The sequence below is a fragment of the Solanum stenotomum genome, unplaced genomic scaffold (genome assembly GCF_019186545.1).
Source record: "Solanum stenotomum isolate F172 unplaced genomic scaffold, ASM1918654v1 scaffold13383, whole genome shotgun sequence".
In the NCBI taxonomy this organism is placed as follows: domain Eukaryota; kingdom Viridiplantae; phylum Streptophyta; class Magnoliopsida; order Solanales; family Solanaceae; genus Solanum; species Solanum stenotomum.
The window spans coordinates 8,744-17,470 of record NW_026022521.1 but is presented as its reverse complement, the minus strand read 5'-3'; the positions used below and the strand labels follow the sequence as shown (position 1 = coordinate 17,470).

At 33.4% G+C, this 8,727-nt stretch overlaps 1 long non-coding RNA gene across 1 annotated transcript; it reads right to left on the bottom strand.

Annotated features, from left to right (window-relative positions):
• Window positions 1–6,740: 6,740 nt before the first annotated feature.
• Window positions 6,741–8,721, bottom strand: LOC125850066 (uncharacterized). The gene is made up of 4 exons (XR_007444741.1): window positions 8,541–8,721; window positions 7,610–7,747; window positions 7,345–7,533; window positions 6,741–7,232 (listed from the first exon to the last, which is right to left on the bottom strand). It is a non-coding gene; the product is annotated as an uncharacterized LOC125850066 (long non-coding RNA).
• Window positions 8,722–8,727: the final 6 nt, after the last annotated feature.

The window sequence follows — 8,727 nt, the reverse complement described above, 5'->3', positions numbered from 1 at the left end:
GCGTCTTCTCCACCTCTACCCACCCTAACCCCAACCCCTTCCCCACCCACATCATCTTCTCGAATAGAATAACAAACTCACACATACCACTACTCAAATCTAATTTGAGATTATTCATGAATTCATGACTTTCCATTTTTCTTCTTCTTTACGATAGCAGGGGTCTTCACATTGTCTTATTTTAATTTTTATTATATCATTATATTATAAGTCCATGGGTTCAAATTCATTTTTTTTGTTTGTAGCATTATCAAATTTAATTCTCCATAAAAGGAGTTTAAGTTTTGGGAGATGATGGCTGAAAAATGAGGAAGAAGATGAGAAAAAATAAAATAAAAACGATTCAATAAACCTTTCACGCGCTGGTAATGAGTGTATTACACTCTCTATGACATGTCAGCAAAAAGTGTCAAAATGACATAGCGGGATATGACATAAGGTGTCTAAAATGAACAAAGCTGAGTTGAGGTGTCTAAGTGAAAATTGGTGCCAACTTAAGGGGGCCACCGATGGGTTCCCCAAAAAGAAATAAGGCTAGAGATATAATTTATTATCAAATGACAGAAAAGATGAAAAACATAATAAGGATTCTTTAAATTTCTTTATGGACAAATTGAATTCGTAGAATTAAATTTTATTAAAGTAAAAAAAGAAAAGAATAAAAGGGTAATGATATATAATAAAAGAGAAAGAAGAAATTGAACCCTAAAAGAGACATGAAAGAGGGAAAAGGGGTGGGGATCAAGGGTTAATAAAATTATACGAGAGAATAAATTGATAATTGGGTTAATTTGAGTAGTAAAAATGTAAGATGACCGAATGGTTATTCTCTCAATCTTCCCAAGTATATAAACAACAAAAGAAAGAAATTAGATTGATGTTTTTATTTTTTATATGAATAAACAATACATTCTTTGGCCTGATTTATTTTTAATATGAATAAACAAGTAAAAAAAAATCTTTCAATAAAGGGTGGATATGAGAAATTAGCATTATTGTCCAGTAACAGGAGCGTATGCTTTATATTGTTTAAACTTTGGGGTATATTATAAGTTGAGGTATTTCGATATATATATTGAATATTGAAGTATTTACTTGTTAGCTAAAATGAAATTCAAATATTTGTTTATGTATTATGTCTTAAGAATTCTTTGCATTCTTTAGAAATATTTTATACTTGTACAACATACTCTTTTTGTTCATTTCATTTCTCAACTTCTTATAACTGTGGCATGAAGAGAGTGATGTGGTATAAAAATTATTTGAAGACTACTATTTATTGTTCAAGATGTAACTTTGTATTTTGATATAAAAGATTAAAAATAATTCTAATGAGACTTTTTGGTGCCTAAGATTTGAAAAAATATGTGCATCTGATAGAAGATGGAGAAAATGACATAAATAGTCCCTCAACTATATGAGTAGGTCTAAAATGGTTCATGAACTATACACTTAACGAATTTAGTCCTTCAACTATTCAAAAACTTGTCAGTTTTTGTCCCTTAACTATACACTTATCGATTTTAGTCCTTTAACTATAAACTTACCGATTTTAGTCCTTTAAGTATTCAAAATCTTATCAAGTTTGGTCTTTGTCCATTTTTTTTAATACAAATAGCTTAGGTTTATATTAACAGAATCTATGCCTCGAGAAATTAAATCCTTTAGCAACTTTTTATGTTGGTTCTCTCTCCGTTACTTTTTCTTCAAATTAACCTTGCACGAAGAACCTTAACCTCAACGATTTAAAATAAAATTCCGAGGAAAGAAAATATAAGTCATAATTTTATTCAACTGAGGATAAAATGAAGCATATTATTGTTACTACTGACTTGAATATGTTAAACTTTATTATTAAAAGAAAAAGTTATTATCCGTTAAATTCAAAGTTTGTACTCCAACGATTTCATTTAACGGAATTTGTTTAAGTTTTCAGAAATGGTAATTTATAAAATGGTAGATTTGCAATTTTTTAAACTTTTTTTTTAAATAGATCAATTTTATTATTCTATTCATTTTATTTTACGTAAAGAAATTTGAGTAAATTAAATAAATTCGCATTGATTAGCATGATGCATGATAAGTTTCTCGAACAAAAACTATCAAAGTTTAGGATGGTGCGTATTAAAAACCAAAGCTATTTGTATTAAAAAAATGGACAAAGACCAAACTTGATAAGTTTGTGAATACTTAAAGGACTAAAATTGGTAAATTTATAGTTAAGGGACTAAAACCGGTAAGTGTATAGTTAAGGGACCAATGCTGACAAATTTTTGAATAGTTAAAGGACTAAATCCGTTAAGTGTATAGTTCAGGGACCATTTTAGACCTACTCCTATAGTTAAGGGACTATTTATGTCATTTAACTCAGAAGATGTATGCCCATCAAAATTCAAAGCAATATCGGAATAGGTGATTTCTTTTTTTTTCTTATTAAAGATCAAGTGTTTGAGCTTTAAAAATAAAAGAAATGCTTTTTTTTTTCTTAAATGAATCATATATATATTGTGAATCTAAATTAATTAGGTTAGTAAATTTTGATAAATCAAATGAGTTAGATATTTGAAGATGTCTGTTGTTCTATCATTTTTCGAGGACAAATCTAGTTTGAAGTTCTCAAATAACTAAGAATTTAGCTTGAACATAACAAATATGAATAAATATTTGAGAAGATTACAGTCTAATGCCTTTGAATCATCTTAGATAAAAAAAAATATGTACACTATCTTTGTATACTTTAGTGTAAACATATAATATATACATACTATACATAGCATATACAACCAAAGTAAATAGATAATGTATACTTCGGTCATGTTTGTAAAACTAGATGGACGAATGTTATATTTATGCAAGTGAAAACTTTTGGGCCACATTTGTAATGCGTTTTTTTTACAATTATAAAAATAGGACACTTTAAAAGTGTGGCCATATATGTAATTAGTTGTTGTCAATTATATCATATTGTAACAACACTTATAAAGTGTAGCTTATACCATTAAAGAGTACACTTTACAAGTGTTGCCAATATTATCGAAGCTAAAATTAAAAACTTTGGGCTACGCTTTAAAAGCGTCCCCAAAAGTATTTTAGGCAACACTTTAAAAGCATTGTCCAGAATTAGTGTGGTCGTAGGCCTAAAATATTTAGTGAATACATCATGTTAACTTTATATATTGAAACATTACATATTGTTGTATATATTACGAAAAAAATAATTATTCTATCATTAAAATTATTTTCCTCAAGTACTCGAGGTTATGGAATATACCCTCTGATCTTAGGATAGAACGAGTTACTTCATTTGAATAGTGGTACATCATATTCCACTAAGCTTCGAATTCACTCAACGATAATAAATCACACAAAATTTTAAAATGCAATAAGAAGAGTAGAAGAGTAAAAAAAATTGCGGTTGAAAAATGAGAGAAAACTCCTTTATTTATAGTCAACAAATGGTGGTATGAAAAAGGGCTTTTTGTGTTTTCTTTGAATAGTCATGACCTTTTCGAGAAGTCATAACTCTTTAGAAAAGTCACAACTATTTGGAAAGTCACAACTCATAAAAAAATCACAACCCTTTGAAAAAAGTCACAACTATTTGGAAAGTCACAACTCGTCGAAAAATCACAACCCTTTGAAAAAAGTCACAACTCATCAAAAAAGTCACAACATAAGTTAGGGATATTATAATAATTTAACAGTCAAGTTAGGAGTTCATGTTTTTAAGGTAATATAGATATAGATATAGATATAGAATATATATGATCTATGATAAATTTCATATATCTATTTATTTGTATCTAGTAATAATTTGATGTATCAAATATGAGTTTTTAGCTAAAATCATCTGAACTATGACTTAAACCTAAAGTACATCCTTGTGTCATATAAGTGAACAAAAAACATCCTTGCACTATCCAAAAAATTGCAAAATTCATCCAATGTCTACTTTTTTAAAAAAAGAAACTCACAGCACCAACAAAAAAATATGTCAAGTCGAATGAACATGTGTATACATGGTTAAGTTGGTCAAGTTGGACGATTTTTCTAGTTTCTAGAAATTGAGTGTTTAAATCATGTTCATACCAAATATATTCAAATTCTAGATATTGTTTGCAAATTTCAAATAAAGTTTTTTTTTTATATCATAACCAAACATCCACTTAATTTTTCTACAATTTCAGTATTTCTATACATTATATAAAATGAGTTGGGAAATATGTAGAATCTATATGGAGGAGTTGTAGTTTAGTAGAAGCGGACAAATCAATTTTGATGAAGGCTGAACTACACAAGTGAAACTTGAGGAGATTTTGAGCTTTTAATTCAATTTTTTATAATTTTTTTGCGACTATTGACATGAAGCTTTTCGAGATAATTGAGATGGGGGAACGTGAAGTCAATAAGGTTGTCACAATTTCTCAAAGTTAATTGAACAAGGTAAGGACATTTGGGTATCAACTTGGGGAAGGTACGGGAAAAAATGCAAACAGTATGAAAATATAGCTCTACATTAAATTCTCGAATAACATTCATGTTGCAATTTCCTTTTACATGGAGAACGGTTAAAAATTTGGAATCTAAAATTTCGAAAGATGCACAATACCTAAAATTAGGTGGTATGAACAAATAGAGCTCTTTGAAACTGATTTTGTTTGTATTGAAATAGTATAAGAAAGTTAGAAGGATCAATTAGTTAGTTACAGTATGTTAGTTAGTTACGGGAAATTGACAGTTGTACACCACTAGTTATACCAAAAGTGGAAAGTCACAAAGTTAAAATACTATTTTACCTCTTTTCTAATTTTAATGTTACAAAATATCTTATAAGTTAAATATTAATTTGGATTCCTAATTTATTTCTAATTTGGATTCCTAACTTATCAATCATATAAATGTTTCCACGTATTTAAAATAGAAAAGGGTCAAATATACTCATGTACTAATAAAAATAGTTGATATATTTTTTTTGGTTATAGTTCAATCCAAATATACCTCTTCCGTTATACTTTGCTATAGATATACACCTAATTTTAACAGGACACATGTCAGCTTAGGAATAAAATAACCCACTCCAAATTTAAATAATCAAATACCTTTAGAAACGCACTCAATTTTGGCACGTACAATACATCATATGCTCGCTATGATGACTTAACTGTTTTATTAGAGCTACGAATGGTTATAGTGTTTGTTGGTTAAAGGACCACAATGATAAATATAAACTGCATTCCCAGTGGTGGTGGACAGCGGGCAACGACTATTGTGTGATGGTGTGGCACCCACAACTTTACTCTCGATCGGTACAGGGTTGTGGTCTTCCTCTGGATTTTTACTTACTAGCGATGCATGGGGCAGATGTTGTGCTTGGTGTTTCATGGTTGTCTATGTTGGGTCGGGAGAAAATGGTAGCGAATATGCTTAAAGAGGGAATTATTCAGGCGACCACGTGTCCATTTTCTTTGCCAGTATATCTGGTTCGAAAGAAATATGGTACGTGCGTGGCGATTCTGAGTGGACTATAGAGCCCTGAATGCAATCACTGTGAGAAGCAGATTTCCATATTCCAACCATTACATGGTGCTGTTTATTTTTTTAAGCTCGACTTGTTGTCAGGCTATCATCAGATTCGGGTAAGATCCGAGGCTGTTTTTCGTACACATGATGGGCATTACGAATTTTTAGTTATGCCATTTGGATTGTCCAATGCTCCTTTGACATTCCAGGCCACTATGAATAAGGTTTTCGACCGTACCTCCACCACTTTGTATTGGTCTTTTTCGATGACTTTTTGGTGTACAGCTTAAACTGGACAGATCACATTAAGCACTTACAGTCGGTGCGACAACACCAACTTGTAGCAAAGAGAGCCAAATGCCTATTCGGGAAGACCTCGATAGAGTATCCTGGGCATGTGATATCAATCCAAGTAAAATTAAGGCCATCCAGCAGTGGCCTCCGCCTAAGAATATAAAGGAAATACACAGTTTTCTTGGCCTGGCAGGCTATTATCATCGCTTTATCCACCATTATGCAGCAATAGCAGGGCCTCTCACAGATTTTCTACGAAAATATGCGTTTGTATGGGATGTTACAGCCCTCATTGTATTCGAGACATTGAAAGATAAGCTTAGTTCTATGAGGTACTTGGCATTGCCGAATTTCTCTCAAGAATTTCAGCTTGAAACTGATGCCTCTGGTCGAGGCATAGGAGCCGTGTTGTCCCAAATAGGGCATGTAGTAGCCTATTTCAGCCAAAATTAAAGTACTCGGATGCAGGGAGCCTCCAACTATCGTAGAGAGATGTTCACCATCACTCAAGCAGTGAGTAAGTGGCGTCAATATCAATTGGGGCGTAAGTTTACTATCTATACTGACTAGCAATCCCTGAAGAACTTAACCAATCAGGCTATTCAACGCCGGAGCAGCAAAAATGGCATAGTAAGCCTGTTGGCTACGATTTTCAGATCATGTATCTCCCGGGCAAATTGAACCAGGCTGCTGATGCACTCTCTCGCACTACTGAGGGGGTCTTAATGGCATTTTCTTCTAGGATTTGTAATCTGGAACATGAACTAAGAGCACTCCTCTTTCCGTGCTGCTGGTAAGAGGTCTACTAGTTTGGTTGGACTTCAACACAGATCTGTCATCTGCCCAACCAGTAATACTTGGCTTCCGAATCCAGAGCACAGCTTATAATAAGGTCAACCACAAATACTTGCAAAAGTGATAAAACATAATCAACCAACTATTATAGCATTCGATTCAACAATACACATACCATCCACATCACTTTCATCTACAAAAACTGAAATGTTCTCAAACAGTAGAAAACTTGGAAGAAAGCAATCACATTACATATAGAGTTGTGAATGGAAAGTAAATTCCACCATCATTGACTTCTTCCTTACATCAAGAGACCATTTCACACACAATATCAAAACGTAATCAACCAACTATTATAGCATTCAATTAGACAATATAGTACCATCCACATCACTTGCAACTACATAAACTGAAATGTTCTCAAGCAGTAGTTAAACTTGGAAGAAGAATAACCATCCACATGGTGTCATAACACTAATACAGTTCAGTTCATATATCAAAAGTAAGATGCTGAAATCTTGAACAGAGTTCAAACTAAAGCTCAGGTGCCCATTCCTATCCTCTCGCGACACTCCTCTTTCCATTCAACGTTTCTTCTTGCCAAATATGCTAAACTCCGGCACCTGCAAATTAGTTCGGGAGAAACAAAACACAGTTAAGTTAGTTATTCAGCACAAGTGTGTTTCTTGCAAGAAAAAAAACAGAGCAGCATGTGACCATCATTCAGTGCTTTACCATTCCTTTTGGATTGCATGAAAGGACTTCTTCAAAACGGTCAGGGATTCTTCTAGCAACATTGATGTAAAAGGTTTCAATAGAAGTACCAATGGTGAGATTTAAGACTTTAACCGTCATGAAATACTGTTCGTATCCTCCTATCATACAATTCGCTTTCTCAATCTTCAAAACCTTATACTTGAAAACCTGCAAGGAGGGATAGTAGGAGTGAGGGAGAGTTAAAATATCACAAAATGTAAAGCTGGAAAGGGGGCATACATACATTGTGCTCTTTCTCATTGTATTCTTGAATGGCACGGTTAGCTAGTTTCATCATTATCCCAAAGTCAACGTCATCCTTGACATTCAAAATTGGTTCTATTTGAACTTCCACACCGGGAAAATCATAAAAGTCGAAACCCTGTCAATTCAAACAAGCAAGCAGAGACAACACAATATCAAAACTGGAAGAAACAATATCAAAGAGAATTCCAATGGATGGGCATAAGATACACGAGAATTATAATAGACGTGCCTGCAAGAGGAACACTCAATAATATGAAATTCAACAAATAAGAACATTCAAAAGTTTGAATTAATTATAATTGTTAACCTAAAACTAGAATCCGACGAAAACGATTGAATACAAACAAAACAAAAAGAGGGCTGCAATCAAATTGGCAATGAAGGTAGCACAAAACAACAACAATTTAAGACTTTCTAGCAAAAAAAAATGCTTCCTCCCATTGTGATTTACAACTAGCCTATGTTGCTCGGACTCTTCAAAAATGCCAACGGGTGCGTGTCGGATTCGCCAAAATTAGTGTATTTTTGAAGAATCCGAGACGGGTGCGGCATCAAAAGTGAAGAGTCCGCGCAACTAAGCAACTAGCATTATTTTTCTCATGGAGGAGCTTCTCACTCCAATGAACTGTTGCTCGACTAGTTCACCACCATTGCTCCACCCACTAACAGCAAACCAAACTCCGAACTCGCGAGCCAACCTATCGGCTCCTTTCTCCGACCAGAACACCACCTAAAACCCGCCTGAAAACAACCAACAACACTCCATTTCCGGCGAAACACCAAATAACCCCAAATCCACCAGCGAAATCAGACCTAAAATCCCCCATTTTTTTCATTTTTCCTATTTCAAATATAGGAAGCAATATGAATGAAAGCAGCATAAATTGAAAAGGGAAAAGGAAACAAACATAGGATTCATGGATTTGTTGATAGTATTTGATGCGAATTTCATCGATATACGGACGGTGCTCCTTCAAAGTACCAATTGCATAGCCGAGGTGAAGGTTCTCCTCGTCGTCGGGATGGAGAGGGGGCCTATTGCATAACTCGCAACCTTGTGGCGATGGCTCTACATCAAAAGCACAAAAACATCCC